This window comes from Lissotriton vulgaris, unplaced genomic scaffold, assembly GCF_964263255.1.
Source record: "Lissotriton vulgaris unplaced genomic scaffold, aLisVul1.2 SCAFFOLD_2588, whole genome shotgun sequence".
In the NCBI taxonomy this organism is placed as follows: Eukaryota; Metazoa; Chordata; class Amphibia; order Caudata; family Salamandridae; genus Lissotriton; species Lissotriton vulgaris.
In genome coordinates this window covers 264,528-284,884 of record NW_028245439.1, presented here as the reverse complement: position 1 = coordinate 284,884, position 20,357 = coordinate 264,528, and the positions used below count along the sequence as shown (strand labels likewise).

General features: G+C 53.5%; 1 pseudogene; it reads right to left on the bottom strand.

The window, feature by feature from the left end:
• Positions 1-10,149: 10,149 nt before the first annotated feature.
• Positions 10,150-11,954, bottom strand: LOC147666424 (uncharacterized; annotated as a pseudogene).
• Between the last annotated feature and the right edge of the window lie 8,403 nt (positions 11,955-20,357).

The window sequence follows — 20,357 nt, the reverse complement described above, 5'->3', positions numbered from 1 at the left end:
CGGCGTTACCCTGTTCAACGCCTTTCCGGTGCAATGTCTTGAATCTATAGGGTTGGAGGGACAAAAACCAACATAACACCCGGTCATTATGTCCTTTGTTGCGGGCCATCCATTCCAATGGGGCGTGATCGGTATACAGGATGAATTCCCGTCCATCTAGATAGTAGCGGAGGCTTTCTATTGCCCATTTAATGGCCAGCGCCTCTTTTTCTACCACCGCGTAGTTCATCTCCCTTGGAAACAACTTGCAGCTTAGAAACAGGATGGGTCGTTCGTCCCCATTGTGGTCGCGTTGGGACAGAACAGCCCCCAAACCTTGATCAGACGCATCGGTCTGAAGGAGGAAAGGCAGGGTATAATCTGGACTGATAAGCACAGGACCGGACAACAAGGACTGTTTAAGGAGGTGGAAAGCTTGTAACATACGAGAGTCAGAGTGTTTCAGTGCCTCTTCGGTCTTCGTCGTTTTTTTCAAAAGATTGGTTAGTGGGGCTGCAGTCTGGGAGAAGCCAGGGATAAATCTCCTGTAGTATCCCAAGAGACCGAGTAATGCACGTAGCTCTTTTCTTGTTTCTGGAAAGGGGATTGACTGGATGGCTGTGATTTTATAGTTCTGGGGTCGGATTACTCCCTCACCTAACGGATAACCCAGGTACTTAACGGTTTGGGCAGCAAGGGTGGTTTTTGCCGGGTTAATGCTGAACCCATAAGAACCCAGGGATGAGATGACTTCATGTAGGTGATGTAGGTGTTGCCTCCAGTCATCGCTGTAGATGATTATATCGTCCAAATATGCTCCCGCATACCGGGAATACGGTTGCAGGACGTGGTTCATGGCTCTTTGGAAAGTAGCGGGAGCGCCGTGAAGGCCAAAGGGCATCATTGTGAATTGATATAGTCCGTCGGGAGTAGAAAAGGCTGTTTTCTTCTTATCTTCCTCCCTCAATGGGATCTGCCAGTACCCCTTACAGAGGTCCAGGGTACTGATGTATTTCGCCTTTCCTATTCGTTCGATCATCTCGTCGACACGAGGGAGGGTGTACGTATCAAAGGAGGAGATTTTATTTACCTCTCGAAAGTCGATACAGAATCTGATCGAACCGTCTGGCTTAGGAACTAGTACAATGGGTGAATTCCAGCTACTGACGGACGGTTCTATGACCCCCAGGTGCATCATCTGTACTATCTCTTCTTGAATGACTGCTCTACGCGCTTCCGGGACCCGATAGGGTCGTTGACGTACCGTTTTTCCGGGCTCGCTTATGATGGCATGTTCGATTACCGAGGTGCGACCCGGGCAGGTAGAGAAGATCTTTTGTAACGAACTCAAGGATGTCCTGTCTTTGGTTTTCGGGGAGATCCGGATCAATGCATGCCTCATAAGACAAAACCTGTTCGGGTTTGGTACCAATCAGTACAGGGAGAGGACCGACCCAGCCCTTCAGCAGATTCACGTGGTAAATCTGGGTGATATGTCTGTTAGGGTCTGTTTCAACCTCGTAGATAACCGGCGTTACTTGTCGCAGGACAGGAAACGGGCCCTGCCATTGTCCCAGTAGTTTGTGATCCGAGGATGGGATCAGGAGAAGGACCAGGTCACCTGGGGCAAAAGACCAGGTTTGGTGCCTTTATCTTACTGGTGCTTCTGATTGGATTGTGCAGTCGCCATATTCTGCCTGACGATGTCCCGTATTTGCCCCAAATGTGTCTTGAGGTTTTCTACGTACTCAGGGAGAGGTCTGGTCCGGTCGGGTTCGGCCTCCCAGGCCTCTTTAGCCATATCCAACAGGGTTTGTGGGGGTCGCCCATATAAGAGCTCATAGGGCGAATATCCAGTGCTGCTCTGAACCTTGCAGCGGATCGCAAACAGGGCCAGGGGTAGCATCTCCTCCCACCTTCTGCTCTCAAGGGCCAACAGTTTTTTCAGGGTAGTCTTTAGAGTGGCGTTGTAGCGCTCAACCAATCCATCTGTCTGGGGGTGGTAAGCGGAGGTCCTTATCTGCTTAATACCGAGTCGTGAACACACCTGCCTCATCAAGGTGGACACGAAGGGGGTCTCCTGGTCGGTTAAGATTTCCCTAGGGAAGCCTACCTGTTGGACAGGCCTCGTGGCCGGCCCGTCCCCTCCCCGCATAGCGGGTCGCGGACCCCTACTCCCCCTGTTCCTTGGACAAGAACCACCCTTGCAACCTGCCGGGGCAACACCCAGCCCATCCCCGACGGAACCTTGGCTCCTGAACACCACTGTATCGGCTGGCCCGGGTCCCTTCCAGAACCCCGGTCTCCGGCCCAGCCGCCATCTTGGACACTACACGACCAGGCCTCGTGTCCTCGGGTCGACCTCAGCCTCGGGCCCAGCCAGGCCCCGACATCGAGGCACCACCATCCACCCAGGGGGTGAAGAGACCACTTGGCAGGTCAATGGGAGAAGGAGTGTCGATGGCTCCCCTCCGCCAGGTGTCGATCGCCCCCAGCCTCCCCGGGCACTGGCGCCACCCCCCTACTGGGTGTCTGGACTCCCTCATCCCGGACCTCCCGATCTCCAAGTGCGAGGGTCCGGACATCAAAGGGCGCCAGACCTATAACTGGGGCCGCTCCAGAGCAGGAAGGCAGTTGTATCCTGGAGTCGAGAGACACCGAGACGAACTCATCCTTGGAGGCCTGCTGGCGCTGCCGGGGCTCCTCTTCGTGAACCACCTTTAAAGGCCTGCTGGCGCTGCCGCGGCTCATCGTCGTCGTGAATCATCTGCAAGGCCTGCTGGCGCTGCCGCGGCCCTTCTCGTCATGAACCATCTTCCAGGCCTGCTGGCGCTGCCGCGGCCCTCCTCGTCGTGAACCATCTTCAAAGCCTGCTGGCGCTGCCGCAGCTCTCCTCATCGTGAACCATCTACAAGACCTGCTGGCGCTGCCGCGGTCCCTCAGTGCGAACCCTCCAGCTCGAGGATTGTGAGCTCCACCTTTTGCTGCTTCTGTACCGGACCATTACTCAGACTGTCCCGCTACCCTTTTTCCCCAAAGAGACTAGAATTGACAGGATCCTCGTATCCTGGTCCTGCTGTACCGCTCATTACCTTGCCTAAAGATATACATAAAAGTGTGCAGAACTTATCCTTGTGTGGTGTCTATCTGTGGGGAGGGGAAGTTACTTGTCTGTACGATTACCGGAGAGGGCCTTCGCCGGAGGCCTCTCCCCCTGTACTCGGCCGACCCTCCGGGTCCCCGTCTAACATTGGTGGCCAGCGGCGCGATCCGAGCCGATGCATAATCGTACAGAGAGTAACTCAGCCCACGACACACAGCCACCATGACGACAAAAGAGAGTGGAACAACCGAAAAATTTCAGATGGAAAAGCTGGAAGAATACAGCCACAAAGAACTAAAGCAATTCTGCATAGAGCTGGGCATTGCTACCACGGGACTGAGCACGAAAGATGACCTCAAGCACGCCTTAAAGTCTTGGGTGGAGACGGAAACATCCCCACCCCAAAATCAAAGCCTCAAGACCACCGAAACAAGTACCACCCCTACGGACGAAAGAAGATCGGGCCTCTCGTCCGAAGAGGCCCGAGAACGGGAGAAAAGCCGGCTCCACGAATTGGAGCTGGCTCGACTCCGCTTAGATGGAGAACTCAAATTGGCAGAACAAAAAATAACCCTCGAACACTTACGGCTCAGGGAAGAACGAGAAGAGAAAAAGAGCCAGAGGGAGCTGGAAGAGAAAAGACTAGCCTATGAGCATGAGCGCAACTTGAAGGAGCTAGAAATCCGACGGCATAACAAAGACCTCGGAGTCTCCGGGCACCAGAGCCCCACTGCCCCTACGGACCCTAACGTCCACATCCCCAAGGACGTCGTCAGGGAATACTACCGGAACGATGATATCCAGCAATGGTTTAAAGCCTACGAGGTAGCAATGACCTGCCACCGAATCCCGCAGAGCGACTTGGGAGCCGGGTTATGGGGGAAATTCGTCAACGAAGGACGAGACGCCCTACTGCAACTCCCCGACCACCAGATGACCTCCTACGACCACATGAAGGCTGCCCTCCTCACTCGCTATGGGCTCACGCCCGAGATGTACCGGCAGAGGTTTCGAGACTGCAAACGAATCCCTGGTACAACCTGGGTGGAGTACGTAAACTTTTTTAGCCGAGCCTTCGAGGGTTGGATCAAGGGCAGCCAGGTCACCACCTACGAGCAATTATTCGACCTTATTGTATGGGAGCACCTCTCCAATAATTGCTTCGTCGAACTAAGACAGCACCTCCTTGATAGTAAGCTGACCGAACCTCGGAAACTCTCCATCGAAGCAGACCGATGGGAGAGCACCCGAGTCCCTCGGAGCTGGCCCAGCGAACAGAACAGAGCCTCCCAAGGGCCCCACCGCCCACGGGGGGGAGGAAGAGGCCAGGGTCGGGGCAGGGACACCGTCACGGTGCCCTCCACTAGCAACCCCCCGCCCCCGACCGGAAGAGGAAGCCCTCCAACGCGACTAGGGTTCCGCTCCAACGTTACCTGCCACAAATGCCAGCGACCCGGCCACTATGCCAATGACCCCAACTGCCCGAAAAATCAGAGCCCCATGAACCGCCAGATCACCGCCGCCGCCCTGGGAGAAGAGCCGGGCCAAGAAGACGTTGAAGAGTACGAACAGTACCAACCCGAGTGGGAACCGGCCGCCATGTCCCTGGTCTGTCTAGGGGAGAGGGACATGGTCCCGCGGGCGCCCATCCCGGCCAACACGCAGAAATACAGCCAGTGGGTCACCATCAATGGACGCCGGGCTGAAGCCCTCCGTGACACGGGGGCCAGTGTGACAGCGGTCCGCTGCCATCTGGTGACCCCATACCAGATCCTGCCCAATGTACTTTGTCCAGTGCGGTCGGCCGACAACTCCGAAAGCCTGTGCCAGATGGCCCGCGTCCCCTTCGAGTGGGGAGGGGTGTCCGGCATGCTAAAAGTGACTGTCCACGACGATGCCCCGGTGGACTGCCTTCTGGGGAACGACCTGGAGAGCTCCCCCTGGTCAGCCGTTGAGCGGAGGGAGCACCTGGGGATGCTTGGTCTCCCTGAATGGGTCTGTGTAACGACCCGATCCATGGCCGCCCGCGCCATCTCCAGCCCAATGGAACCGGAGTGGCCCGAACCCCCTCCGCCGATCGTCACAGAAGAAACCACCCCTGAGCCTGGTCCTCCGGGGTCCGGCGACGAAGAACCTGATCAACTCCGAGACCTCCCAGAGCTGGCCCAGTGGCGCCAAGAAGGTGGCCCCACTCAGGAGCAGTTCCGCCAGGAACAAAGAGCGTGTCCCTCCCTCGAGGGACTCCGAAAACAAGCCATAGCCCAGAGCGCAGGGGATACCTCGGGGGCCCACTGGATCTACTGGGACAACGAGCTGCTCTACAGTGAGCAAAAGATTGCCGAACTGGGGGCCAGCCGGGTGCTGGTGGTCCCCCTCCGATTCAGAGACTTCCTATTGAACTTGGCACACGATGTGCCTCTTGCAGGGCACCTGGGGCAGGACAAGACGTACAGCCGCCTGGTGACCCACTTCTACTGGCCGAAGATGCGGAACGATGTAGCGAACCACTGCCGGGCCTGCCCCACCTGCCAGGCCAGCGGGAAGAGCGGCCGAAAACTGAAAGTCCCCCTGCAACCCTTTCCCATCGTCACCACCCCCTTTGAGCGGTGGGAATCGTCATTGTGTGGCCCCTGGAGCCCCGGACAGCACAGGGACACCGGTTCATACTTGTCCTGGTGGACCATGCCACCCGCTATCCCGAGGCCATACCTCTCCGGACCGTGACGGCGCCCGTGGTGGGCCGAGCCCTGATGGGGATCTTCTCGCGGGTGGGCTCCCCCCGAGAAGTCGTCAGTGACAGGGGCACAAACTTTATCTCCAAGTACATGAAGTCCCTATGGCAACAGTGCGGGGTCACCTACAAATTCACGACCCCCTATCACCCGCAAGGGAACGGACTAGTAGAACGATTTAACCGCACTCTCGAGGGGATGATCATGGGCCTGGAAGAACCCCTACGTCGCCAATGGGACGTGCTGCTCCCGTGCCTCCTGTTCGCTTACAGGGAAGTCCCCCAGAAATCCCTGGGCTTCAGTCCGTTCGAACTATTGTATGGACACCCCGTCCGGGGCCCCCTCAGCCTGGTCAAAGAAGGGTGGGAGGTGGCCCCTCAGAAGACTCCCCCGGATGTATACAAGTACCTCTTGACCCTCCGCAACCAGACCCGGCGGTTCAGGGAACTTGCCAAGGCCAACCTCGAAGCCAGCCAAGAAGACATGAAGCGCTGGTATGATCAGCATGCCTCATCCATCGAGTTCGAGCTGGGACAACAGGTCTGGGTGATGTCCCCGGTTGGACCTTGCGCCCTCCAGGACAAATGGACGGGACCCTTCAAAGTGGTGGAGCGCAAGGGCCCCGTCACCTACCTGGTAGACATGGAGTCACCCCGAAACCCCCTACGTGTCCTCCACGCCAACAGACTAAAGCCCCACTTTGTGCGCTCTGAACTTAGCCTCCTGATGGCTACCGACCGTGGGGCTGAAGAAGACTCCGAGCCCCTCCCCGATCTTCTGAAAACGCTCGAGAAGGACGGCTCCGTGGAGGGAGTCCACCTCTCCGATGCCCTGTCTCCAGCGCAACGCCAAGACTGCCAAGAACTGCTACTCCAATTTGCCGACCTGTTCTCCCTCATCCCGGGGGTCACCCCCTGGTGCCTCCACGACGTTGACACCGGGGATAGCCCCCCTATCCGACACAGGGCGTACAGGGTGCCTGATCGAGTACGCGCCTGCATCCAGTCGGAAGTCTCCAAAATGCTAGCTCTGGGAGTGATCGAGCCGTCCGACAGCCCCTGGGCCAGCCCGGTCGTGCTGGTCCCCAAGGCCGCCGCCCCGGGCGTCGCCCCCGAGCTCAGGTTCTGTGTAGACTATTGAGGTCTGAACGCCGTCACCAGGACCGACGCTCATCCCATTCCCCGGGCAGATGAGCTGATTGACCACATGGGGGCCGCCCGCTACCTGAGCATCTTCGACTTGACAGCGGGCTATTGGCAGATCGGCCTCACCCCAGGGGCCCAGGAGCGATCCGCCTTCTCTACCCCGGAAGGCCACTACCACTTCAAGGTGATGCCATTCGGAATGAAAAACGCCCCCGCCACCTTCCAGAGACTCGTGAACAAGGTGCTGGCGGGGCTCGAGGAGTTCAGCGCCGCCTATCTGGACGATATTGCTGTGTACAGCCGCCACTGGGCAGAACACCTCCACCACCTCCGGGAGGACCTGAACGCCCTCCGGCAGGCCGGGCTCACCATCAAGGCCAGCAAGTGCCAGATCGGCCAAGGGTCCGTGACCTACCTGGGACACCAGGTGGGAAGTGGCCTGGTGGCCCCCCTCTAGCTCAAGATTGCCGCCATCCAGGCCTGGGAGCCCCCAGTCACCCAGACAGAGGTCCGAGCCTTCCTGGTGCTCACTGGGTACTACCGGCGCTTCGTAAAAGGCTATGGCAGCATTGTGGGGCCCCTCACAGAACTCACGTCCAAAAAAGAACCCCAAGCAAGTCAACTGGACTCCTGAATGTCAGGCGGCCTTTGAGAACTTGAAGTCCGCCATGTGCACCGCCCCCGTGCTCCAGGCCCCCGACTACAGCCGGGAATTCATTGTACAGACAGACGCCGCAGATCATGGCATGGGGGCCGTCCTCTCCCAACTCAACACCAAGGGGGTCGATCAGCCAGTGGCCTTCATCAGCCGACGCCTGCTGGCCCGAGAACAGCGCTGGAGCACCATCGAGCGGGAGGCCTTCGCCGTAGTGTGGGCCCTCAAGAAGCTCCGGCCCTATCTCTTCGGCACCCACTTCCGGGTACAAACAGATCACCGACCCTTGCAGTGGCTGATGCAGATGCGGGGGAAAACCCGAAGCTGTTGCGTTGGTCCATCTCCCTGCAGGGGATGGATTTCACTGTGGAGCATCGCCCCGGCCAAGACCACGCCAACGCAGACGGCCTGTCCCGCTTCTTCCGCCTCGACGAGGAGAGTACCCAAGAGGATGGGTGACTCTCCCTGCCTTCAGCTGGGGGGGACGCATGTTGGACAGGCCTCGTGGCCGGCCCGTCCCCTCCCCGCATGGCGGGTCACGGACCCCTACTTCCCCTGTTCCTTGGACAAGAACCACCCTTGCAACCCGCCGGGGCAACACCCAGCCCTTCCCCGACGGAGCCTTGGCTCCTGAACACCACTGTATCGGCTGGCCCGGGTCCCTTCCAGACCCCGGTCTCCGGCCCAGCCGCCATCTTGGACACTACACGACCAGGCGGGTCCCCGTCTAACACTACCCTAAAAAAAAACGAGATCAAGGCTTTGGCTATATTCTGGGTTCTAGGTTGTCTTAGGGGTACTGATTCAGGAAAGCGGGTGGCGTAATCGACTCTTCGACAACCAACCCGGAGACCAACCCACCCAACCTTCTGCCGTACCTTCACCCCCCTTGAACATCCTTAATGACTGAATCCCAATCTCCACTGAGGACACCATCCGCCTGATGAACTCCATCCACTCAGGATCCCCCACAAACCCATGCCCTCACCACATCTTCAACAAAGCAGATTCCATCATTGCACCACACCTCCGAGACGTTATCAACTGCTCCCTCAAATCTGCCACCTTCCCGTAAAGCTGGAAACACGCCGAACTCAGCGCCCTTCTGAAAAAACCCACAGCGGACCCCACCGAATTCAAAAACTACCGCCCCATCTCGCTCCTTCCATTCCCGGCCAAAGTCATTGAGAAAGCTGTCAACAACCAGCTCGCCGCCTTCCTCGAAACCAACAAATCCCTCGACTCCTCACAGTCCGGCTTCCGAGCCAAACACAGCACGGAGACCGCCCTCATCGCAGCAACAGACGACATTCGAACTCTACTGGACAACGGAGACACAGTCGCCCTCATCCTCCTTGACCTCTCCGCAGCCTTCGACACAGTCTGTCATAGCACCCTCCTACAACGCCTCAGAAACATTGGAATCCAAGGAAAAGCACTGGAATGGATCACCTCGTTCCTTGCCGGAAGAACCCAGAGAGTCCGCCTCCCACCATTCAAGTCAGAGGCCACTGAAGTCATTTGCGGCGTGCCACAAGGATCCTCACTCAGTCCCACCCTCTTCAACGTATACATGAGCCCCCTCGCGACCATCGCACGCCAACACAACCTCAACATCATCTCCTACGCTGATGACACTCAACTGATCCTCTCACTCACCAAAGACCCTAACACCGCCAAAACCAACCTGCATGAAGGAATGAAAGAAGTAGCCGAGTGGATGAAGAACAGCGGTCTGAAACTGAATTCCGACAAAACAGAAGTCCTTATCTTAGGTTCCTCCCCCTCTGCCTGGGACGACTCTTGGTGGCCAGAGTCCCTTGGAAAAGCACCCATCCCGACAGACCACGCACGGAACCTGGGCGTCATCCTGGACTCCTCACTCTCAATGACCAGACAAGTCAACGCCGTTTCATCTTCTTGCTTCAACATTCTTCGCATGCTCAAAAAAACATTTCGCTGGATCCCTACCGAAACTAGAAAAACGGTCACCCACGCACTGGTTACAAGCCGACTGGACTACGGAAACACCCTATACGCCGGCACCACCGCAAAACTTCAGAAAAAACTCCAACGCATCCAGAACGCTTCAGCCAGACTCATACTAGACATCCCGCGTAATGACCACATTCCAGGTCACCTGAAAAACCTCCACTGGCTCCCCGTCAATAAGAGGATAACATTCCGCCTCCTAACCCACGCACACAAAGCACTTTACGAACTTGGACCCGAATGCCTCAACACACGACTTTCCTTCTACACCCCCTCCCGCCAGCTATTCTCCTCCAACCAAGCCCTTGCTGCTGTACCTCGCATCAACAAATCCACCATGGGAGGAAGATCCTTCTCCTACCTGGCGGCTAAAACCTGGAACTCACTTCCCACTCACCTTCGCCTCACTCAGAACTCAGAAAGCAACTTAAAACCTGGATATTCGACAAGTAATTCCCCACCCTTCTCCAAGCGCCTTGAGACCCTCTGGGTATGTAGCCCGCTATACAAATTAATTGAATTGAATTGAATTGAATCCCTACTCTACTGAAGGGTATATCGATCAGGGGTAGAGGCTGTAAGGGCGCTCTGGGAGGCCGATAGGTGCTATTCTTTTGGCTCACCGGGCAGGTACAGCAGTACAGTTTTATTTGCTGGTAGACCCCTGGCCAATAGAATTTCTCCAAGATAGCCTGTCCTGTCTTCTCGTCCCTAAAGTGGCCTCCCAGCAGGTGACTATGGGCGAGAAACAACACCCTGTCTCGGAAGGGTCCCGGGATTAGCAGTTGGGGTGTTTGTTGTGCCCCTCCCTTCCTGTACAAAAGGCCGTTCTTTCTAAAGAAATAGGGACCTACTTTTAAAGGGTCTTCGTTGTTGAGGGCACGTCTCCAGGCATCTTGGAGGACGGGATCCTCCTGTTGGGCGGCTCGGAACTCCCTGTCGGTTTCTCAGGGGTGTTCTTCCACTCTGACAGGAAGGACAGTGGCATGGCTCCTTTTCTCCTTCTTTTGAGTTTTTGATTTGTATGGTTTGTCCGAGGCCTCTTGACTTATTTGGTCGTGTGGAAACGGGGCCTCCAACCACCACTTTTCCAGGGAGTTGGTGGTCTCATGGAGAAGACGAGGTAGTCGAGAGTAGTCGCTGCCCAGTATCACTTGCTCCGGGAGCGTCGGAATAAGGTCAACGGTGAGTGTAGTACCCTGATCTGTCGGGTGTTGAACTCGAACCCTGGCGGTGGGGTATAGTTTTGTGTCTCCATGTACACACTGGATGGCTACCGTACCGGTCACTGGTCCCACAGGGTTTGGTAGCTCCTGAGGACGGAGTACACTTTGTCTGCAGCCTGTATCAGCAAGGGCTAGAACAGGGTGTCCCTCAATCCGTACTGGGCAATGAAATCTAGGAGGGCTAGGATCTGTAGGGAGGCATACGTAATTCCGGGCGAGACCCACCTCCATTGGTTCGTCTTTCTGGGGACACACCCGGGCGATGTGTCCATATCCTCCACAGTGATAGCACTGGGAACCGGGTGGAGGAGCCCGCGGTACAACCGGGTATGGGAACAAAGGGGTGAGTTCCGGCTTCTTGGGTAAGGGAGGTCTCGGTGTTCGGGTCACGGTATGTGGCTGAGAACGATGTGGATGTTCTTCTTTTGGCCTCTGAAAGTCTTGGGCGCGGCTGTAAGCGCTGGTGATTTCAACCGCACTCTCCAAGGTGAGACGGGCGTGTTGGCGAACCCATTTTTGGGTTGAGGGATGTAGGGAAGCAAGGAATTGTTCCAAATATATTTTGGAGAGGATTTCTTCTTTCGTGGAGGAGGCAGGTCGCAACCAGCGATCGGTCAGGTCCCGGATGCGGAAAGACAGGGCTCTTGGTGTTTCTTGTGGTCCTTCTTTGGCTTGGCGCAGCTTCACCCTGTAGGTCTCCTTGTCTATATCAAGACGTTCCAGGATACAGGTTTTGATATTGGCATAAGGTGTTTGGCCCTGGATGTTGGCCTGTTCATAGGCAGCTTGTAATTCGCCGGTAAGTAGGGGTCCAAGATAATGTCCCCATCGATCAGGGGGCCAGGCAGCGGTTTGGGCCAGCCGCTCGAAATTAGTAAAAAAGAAGTCCGGGTCTTCTCCCGGGACGTACTTTTGAAGAACCACTGAGGGGAGGGAAGTGACCGGTCTTTGGTGGCCTAGTACGTCCGTGAGCTTTCCCATAGCTTGGTCCTGGGCCGCGCCTTGACCCTTCAATACGTCATGCAACTGGCCTCGGTCATCCTCGGCTGTTTTGAGAAATTGTTCGTTCATTTTCCCCAGTTGTTCCTGGGTCTCTGCGAGCTTCTGTACTGCGGCCTCCATGCTTCCGGACAATCCCACTTCTGACACCAACTGTTGTCGTGGGGCGAGTGTGGGCTGGAAAAACAGGCGTGGAGGCCGTATATAGTGGGCTATGTCTGTTTATTTGGTTATGCACAAAGTCAAGGATAGACAACAGTCTGGTAGGGGTAGCCCCGACACGGAAGGTCCTTGGTTGAAGGTCCCAATGATGGCTCCTGGATATGGTTGGTAACACGGGTGGACGTAGAGTGGGGCGTCGTCCACCAGGGCGATCCGGCTCCTTCCCCGGGTGGTGGTTCCTCTGAGGCGGGCAAGGAGAGAGAGAAAAAAAGGGCCGTTAGTCTGACCGTTCCAAACGGTCGGGTACCTAATACCGTCACCGGGAGTGCGTAAGAAGAAGCGGACAGTGAGGGAGGTGGGGAGGGGAGTAAACGGTCGGGAAGAAGAGGAGGGTGTCGGAGGATAGTCAGTGCAAGGCGTATCATACAGGTGCCGGTGATCGTGAAGAATTGCTTTACGCTAAATACAGTGGTCAGGGTGGCTTTATAATATATACAGTGGTCAGTGAGTCCCAGAGGGGGTTGTGGGGCAGTTTACACTAGGGTTATTCACAGACTAATTACACAGGAGGGGTTTGTTACTCTCATTCCCCCGCCGTAGCTCTCCCGCGAGCTACGGCTGCTCTCCAGCGTCCTCCACAGGACTCCACCAGTCCTCCCTCCAGACCTCGTCGTCTTCTCCTTCTTCGTTCCGCTCCACAGGGGTGCTGCCGTCCGGTCCGCGAGGCTCTGGACCTCGAGGGAAGCGTCGGGTCACTCGAGGTAGGGACTGCCGTCTGTTCACAAGCACATACTAGATAGACATAAATTAACACTCAGCAAAATGATCCCAGACCCTCGAAAATATCTTAATTGCCCCCACCCGCTTGGCATAAGCTTCTTCAAAACATTTTGTATGTTTCATTTTACTCAACCATTTCTCAAACAAAGGTATTGTCATTGATCTCTAGTTTTGTAAGAGCAATGTACGGGCAACTAACATAGTGATAGCAAGAAAGTGTCCCTGAAATGCAGAAAGTATCACCTCCATAATACCTATACCAAATATAGCACCTTCTGCTGAAGGTTTATACATTTTCCTAATCGCGCCACTAAAATATGCAAATTCTATTCTATTCTGGGTTTGGTAAAGTGCGACAGCTACCCCAGCAATGGGGCGTCCCGGTGCTGAGAGACAAACACACACCCTACCAGACAGGGGAGAGGGAGGGATCTGAGAAATACTCTAGGGGGCAGGGAAAAGGAGGGTCTTGATTGCTTTACGGAAGACAGAGAGGCATTCTATGGAACTTATGTGGAGAGGAAGATCGTTCCATAGCTTGGGACCAAGAACCTTGAAGGAGCGGCCTCCAGTACGACAGAGCTTTATTCTGGGTACTTTCAGAAGAAGTTGGTTGGAGGAGCGTAGCTCACGGCTAGGGACATAGGGGCAGGTCAGGTTTCGTAGCAGAGGGGGGTTTCCCTGTTTGACAATTTTAAAGATCGTAATGAGAGCTTTAAATTTAACTCTGTATTCCACGGGCAGCCAGTGGAGTTTGCGGATGGTGGCTCTGGCTGAGCATCTGCGGGGAAGACCGACCAGCGTTCCACCCGCCGCATTCTGGACTCGTTGGAACCTAGCAGTTTCTGCTTTGTTTGCGCCTAGGAGGAGGACGTTCGAATAGTCCAGGCGTGATAAGATGGGTGCCTGGACAATCAGCTGGCGAACCTTTGAGTCAAAAAAGCCGAGTATAGGCCTGAGATTTCTTAGAAGACCTATACAGGTGGCTGACACCTTTTTGATGTGTGTCTGGAAGCTGAGATAGGCTACTATATTAAGTATAGTTTGAATCCTGAACGATAGGAATCCTTGCATAAATTTGTAATTGTATTTCGCACAGTTGCCTTCTTTACATTTAAGAATTGTTTAAATATGCAAGAGTGATTTCATTTATATTCCAACTGTTTCACCACTATATGATTTGATCACTACATGTTATAGTTGTTGTTGTTGTCGATAAGAATTGTAAATTTTGTTCATATTTTTTCTGTATGTGCAATTGATTTGTGATAATTGCAGTTGTTATGTGGATTGTTAGTAGGACATCACTAAAATGGATTCTCTGTTGAGTAGATTACATGTCCCTCTTGTTTTAAAATATGTTGAATAATTAAAAACTAAGTAGCCAAAATCAAAGGCTAGGATAAACGTATTGACTTGCGTTTATTTCTGCTTAAAATAATTCTTCAAATGAATTGGTTGTGAAGGTACATTCTTTTTCTCTTGCAATAATCGGCCCTACCTTCCTTCCCCAAATTTTGCTGGGCCAAACCCCTTCTTTGAACAGCCTGGAAGCTGAGATTGGCATCCATCCAAACTCCCAGGTTTTTTACGCTGGTTTTAGGGAGTGGGGTGGTACCAAGGGATGACGGCCACCAGTGCTCGTTCCATTGGCTGGTGTTTCTGCCAAGGAGGAGCACCTCGGTTTTTCCGGCGTTCAGTTGGAGATAATTGTCCGTCATCCATTGTGCCACTGCTGCCAGGCCCTCTCTGAACTTGGACGCCGCGCTGGAAGGGCTTTCTGTGAGGGTGACGACCAGCTGGGTGTCGTCGGCGTACGATACCAGCGTGAGCCCCAACTCTTTGGCCACTTCCGCAAGAGGCTGGACATATAGGTTGAAGAGGGAGGGGCTCAGCGCTGAACCCTGGGGAACTCCCTGTGCTATCGGATGAGGTTTTGAGAGAAAAGGGGGGGCTGATACCCTGAAGGATCTGTCCTTAAGAAAGGAGCGGAACCAAATTAGAGCAAGGCCAGACCCACCGGCCATCTCCAGACGCTTCAGAAGAATGTCATGTGATACCGTATCAAAGGCTGCGCTGAGATCTAAAAGAATCAGCGCAGCACTTTGACCAGAGTCTAAAATCGTCCGGAGATATTCGGTGGTGGCCAATAGGGCTGTGGCCCGGTCTGAAGCCATTTTGGGATGGGTCCAGAATTCCATTTAGGTCCACATGTTTGGAGAGAATGGCGTTGACGTGGGCTTCTGCTATTTTAGATATCCAGGGGAGGAGGTATATGGGTCGGAAGTTTTCAGGCTTCGAAGGGTCCAGGGTGGGTTTTTTGATTATGGGTGATACCCAAGCTTGCTTCCAGGCTATGGGTACAGTAGCAGATGTGAAAGAAAGATTGAGGATGTCCATCATGGGGGGAAGGAAGAAGTCAAGCGAATCCAGGAAGTGAGAAGGGCTCATAGGATCCGCCGGGGAGCCAGATTTCACTTTCTTGCAAAGTTTAATCAGGTCAGTAGCTGTGATGTCAGGGATTTGGGTAAGAGGGGTGATGGTGGAGGTTGGGTTCTTGAGTTCCCCAGAGTGAGGAGAGTTCTGCGGAAAAGTTCTGTAGATGTTCTGGACTTTCTCTACAAAGTATGCGGCCAGCTGCTCGCATTGTTCATTGGATGCAATTTTGGGAGAGGGTGACCTGGGATTTTGTAGTTCTTTGACAAGTTTGAAAATAATTTTAGATGGGTTCGGGTTAGAACTGATTTTGTCAGCAGAGAAAGCTGCGTGGGCAGTGCTGATAACTTTGTGATAAATTTTAAGCTTGGATAGGTAGTTAGCCTTATCCTGACCGTCAACGTTTTTTCTCCATTGACGCTCGGCTCTTTTGCAGTCCTTGCGCATGGCTTTAAGGGTGTCATCATACCAGGGATTAGAAGGTGTAGCTCGTCCTTTGGTTAGTTTGGCTGGAATGAGAGTATCAAGCCCACCTGTGATCTAGGTAGTGAAGGAGGTATAGGTCGTATCTATATCCTGATTGGCTTCCCAATGGAATCCTCCTAGGGTTTCATGTAAAATAGGGGTGGAGAGTTTGTGCCATGGTCTTTTAAGGCGACGGTTAGATTCAGTTTTATACTGCCATCCTGGAGCTGGGACAGTTAGCTTGATGAGGTAGTGGTCCGTCCATCCCATAGGGGTGGGGACTTCTGTGACTGCCTCTTGGATGTTGATGAAAACCGGGTCTAGAGTATGGCCGGCTAAATGGGTTGGAACGTAAATGAGAGAGTTAAGCTGCAAAGCCGAGAGATCGGTGAGGAGGTTAGCAATAGTGTGATCATTAGTTAGATCAAAATGCAGGTTGAGGTCGCCCAGGATAGTGAAGTTGGCGGATTTGGTAATGAGCGCAGTAGACGTCTCGAGGAGGGCGTCAATGAACCTGGAAGCAGGGCCAGGTGGGCGGTAGATATATAGACCCGACATTGTGAATTGAGGGCTAGTGCTAATTTTAAATTGGGCGCATTCACAGTCATGGAGAGTTTCTTTAGTAAAAGAGCAGGTGAAGTGCTTCTTATAAATTACTGCGATGCCACCGCCTCGAGTTTTGCGGTTTATGGTGGCCAGGTGATACTCATCTGGGAGCGTAAGGTTGGGGATGGTAGATGCGCCATCTCGTAACCTTGTTTCACAGAGGAAGAGGATGTCTGGGTTTTCGTCCAGTATGAGCGAGTTTACCTCTAGATGGTGTTTAGAGAGTGATCTGACATTGAGTTGAAGTATCGTCAGGGGCGGGGTGGTGGTTATGCCACGGTATCCCCGAACGCGGGTTGGATTGTCGGTAGAAAAATGGCAGAGGTTGCAATGGAGTTGCGAGTGGCCAAGGACACCTGTAGCATCAGGACATCTTTGACTAAGATTCATGGCAAGGAGTTCCTCACGGTCGTACCGTACGAGCATGTGGGGCACGGTTGGACCAGGGGGACTGGCGACTGGCGACTGGCGATGTCGTGGCGATGACGGGCGCAGACGGGCTTGCCTTAGGCGCTCCCGCTGCGCTTGTCCGCTGCGCTTCCGGTGACAGCACATGATGTAGGGGGTAGGGGGGCTTGGCCTTCAGGGGGCGTGGCCTCAGTCCTCGCCGAGATTGGCATTTTTGTCAGAGATTTGTTCGACAACGAGTCAGCGCTAGTTCCGCTACTCGCTGTGCTTTTGGTGAAGGTGAGTGCCCTGGCGCTTTGCTAGCGCGTGTTGAGTTTTAAAAACAACAAGTTATTCAGGTGACACAAATAAGTTTTAACAGTTCTAAAAGCTCCCGGCTTCCGCCTCAGGAGTGCGCGATAGTCTCTGTTCCCAAAAAAATTCAAACTTAGGGCAGGAGAAAAAAATGTCGCCATCCCCCTGCTGTTATTGCATTGTTTGCATCAGATTCTCTTGGTGCCTGGCCCATGTTATTGCATTGTTAGCGTCTAGTGCCCGTTCTGTGTTACTGCATTGTTTGCATTAGATTCTTCTAGTGCCTGGCCTGTGTTATTGCATTGTTTGCGTCAGATTCTTACGGTGCCTGGCCTATGCTATTGCATTGTTTGCTTCAATCGAAGTGCCTGGTCTGAGTTATTGCATTGTTTGCATCAGATTGTCCCAACGCCTGGCCTGTGTTATTGCATTGTTTGCTTCATGTTTTTCTAGTACCCGGTGTGTGTTATCGCATTGTATGTGCTGCTTTTAGTATGTTATTTTTCTAATAGTTGTAGCTTTTCTAAAAAACATGGCACCTTTTATTGCAATCAAGTGCATCTGACTGCAAGGACACTGCACTCTTCCTGCAGTATCAATCGACTTACTATTTATGTAGCAACAGACAGCGCAAAATGTCTGCCAGAGATGTTGTAGGGTCAGAAACAGTACTTTGGTAAGTAGGTATGATGCAAAACAAACTGAGTAAGATTTTAGCGACAGAAGCTGCTGTGATAGGCGGCAAAAGTTCCATGTCAAAACATCAGCAGTAGGACAATGGTACATGGAACGATAATAGTAGATTTATTTACACTTCTGTGCAGTGCGTGTCACTTATAGTTCTTTTCTTCCACTCTCATGAGATGGTTTTACAAGGCAACTCTGAGCTCACTGAGTGTGGAGCTTCCACGAATCTCAGAGACAGGCCGTTCCAAAGACGGTAACGGAGAAGGTTGAAAGATCTGAGTCTTCATCCTGACAGATGGACTGGTGATCCCTGAGGGGGTGTAGTTGGTCTGTGTGTTGCCACGGCTGTCGAAGGGGTGTAAGAAAATGTCAGCAATTTGTGGAGGACCCTCTTTTGGGTGAGAACAACCAGCTTTATGCAATACGGAGTTGAGGGTTTCTGTCTGCACAGGAAGAGTTACATTCTGATAGCAAAATGTAGGACCTTTTCCAAAGGGGATTGATGTTAACAAGGTTTAACATCTTCAGTTACGACAGACAAAGTCCATGTACCTCGTGGTGCTTGAAAAGCTGTCTGCACTCTGCTGGTGCATGCAGGATGTCTATTCTCTAGTTGGCATTTGCCAGGGGATGTTCAGATACAGTGGTTGAATTAAACCATGGATGTCAGAAGTTGGCCTGATATGTGGTGTTTCCAATTCTGGAACCACCTTGTATCAGTCCGAACAATCCCTTATGGTGTCTGGTTGTAAGTCAACCTTGTTAGACAAGCTATCCTAGGGGTAGCATGGACTAAGCAGCCTTAAAGGCTTAACTTAAGAGGTCGTGTTAAGCAAGCTGTTTTACCACATACAATCCTGAAATACCAAATGAAAGGACACCACACAAGTATATATTATAAAAATATATGTGTTTATTTCTAAATTAATCCCCAGTACTCTTTATGAGCAAAGGGGCACAAGCGTTAAATCAAAAGCACAGTATAACATATAAAGTTGCACAATTATGGATGAGGGCGGGTGGCCACTCAAACCATATATTAAAAAAGTGGTATAAGAGATACCAATCGAACAGTGGTTAGGCCTAGGGCCTAGAGAATCGCTGGGAGCAGTCAGGACTAGCAATGCTGAAGTCGGGAGAAGCCCGCAGGACTCGGGTGCAGCACGTAAAGTGCGGCTTGCACCAATGCAATGTCAATGGTGCGTAAAAGTTACACAAAGTTAGTTTAAAGATACTTCCCCTGAACCTAGAGGAACAAAACTTAAGACACAGACCCTAGAGGTGTGTACCAACGTGGGCACACCGGCGTTGCAATGTTACCTCATCCACAGGAAGTTGGTGCACAGGGTCGAAGTGGCGTCTGGTTTTGACACGCAAGCTCTTGGTGCTTGGAGCTGAAGATGCTGCAGGCGATGGGAAGCAGAAGTGTACGGTGTGATCCAAGGGTGGATCAAAGTCGAGATGAATCTGAAAGCAGAGGGGACAGAGTCTGGGTCACACAGCAGTGACCAGGGTGGAACCAGGACGGAACCAGGCAATGTCGGGCGCAATCAGATGGTTGTCGAGAGGCTTCTCTCCGCTGTCACGTGGGCTCTGGGGCATCTGCGACGTCCAGGAGCAGGTCACGATCTGTCCCACGCAGGCTCTCGCCGTCAGCACCGTTGGCTTCAAGATTGCAGCAAACAGCACTTGGCAAAAGCAATCCACGTGGAACCGGGAGATTGCTTCTCACTCTGACCAGGAGGGTCAGAGTGGGGGCTCCTTTTCACAGGAGCTGGTGCAGATCTGGAGCAACCAGAAAAGCAAGTCGGTTTCAAATTTTCGTCGGCACAGGGGCCACAAGCCAGCTGGCAAGTGACCGGGCTAACGCGTGGAGCCAACACAAGCAGAAGGGCCCCACGCAGCACTCGTCGAGTGTGGAGGGGGTAGCTTTGGTGCAAGTGTAGCTCAGGGTTGGGGCTTCTCAAACCCCGATGTACAGCTTCAAGGGTCACTCGTGGGCTGCACGGTCAACGTCTCGTGGCCTTTTCAAGATGGCGTGCCCCACGCTTCCGGTCGCCTCCACGGGTCTCAGCTCTGCAGAGACTGTGGATCGGGCTGGAGGAAGGCAGGCAAGCTTGATCTCGTCGATCTCTGTCGCTCGAGTTTCGGTGGGAACTGCAACAAAGCAAGGGTCAAGGTGCTGGGTGGTACCTGTTTGCACAGGGTGGTCACTCCTTGACCACAAGGGAGATTCTTCAGTCTTCTACGTTGAGTAGGATGTCGAAGGGTCCAGAGTTTCGTTTCTTATGTTTCTTCAGGATAATCTGAGTTGCATTGGCACTGCTCCCACTCTTATTCGTATCTGGTGGGCTGGACATCCTGCTAGGTCCCCTCCTATGGGTGGGACCCAGGAAGGGGGTGGATACACCCCTTTCCTTTGATCCAGGCCATGCTGGGACTGGGGCTGGTGTGCCCCAGAACCGGTTTGGCCGGATTATGCAAGGGGCAGCCTTGTGCTCCCCAGGCAGTGTCTGGTTTCTTTGAAACCTCCCTGCTACAATCCACTATCTCCTGTCTGGGGTGGTGTAACACCGCCCTGCGACAGGAAACCCTTTGTCCAGACCACCATTTGCTGAGTTTCGGTCAGCAGCAGGAGGCCAGACCCGTGTCTGTGGCAGAGGCATCCATTTTGTGGATCTGAGGCTC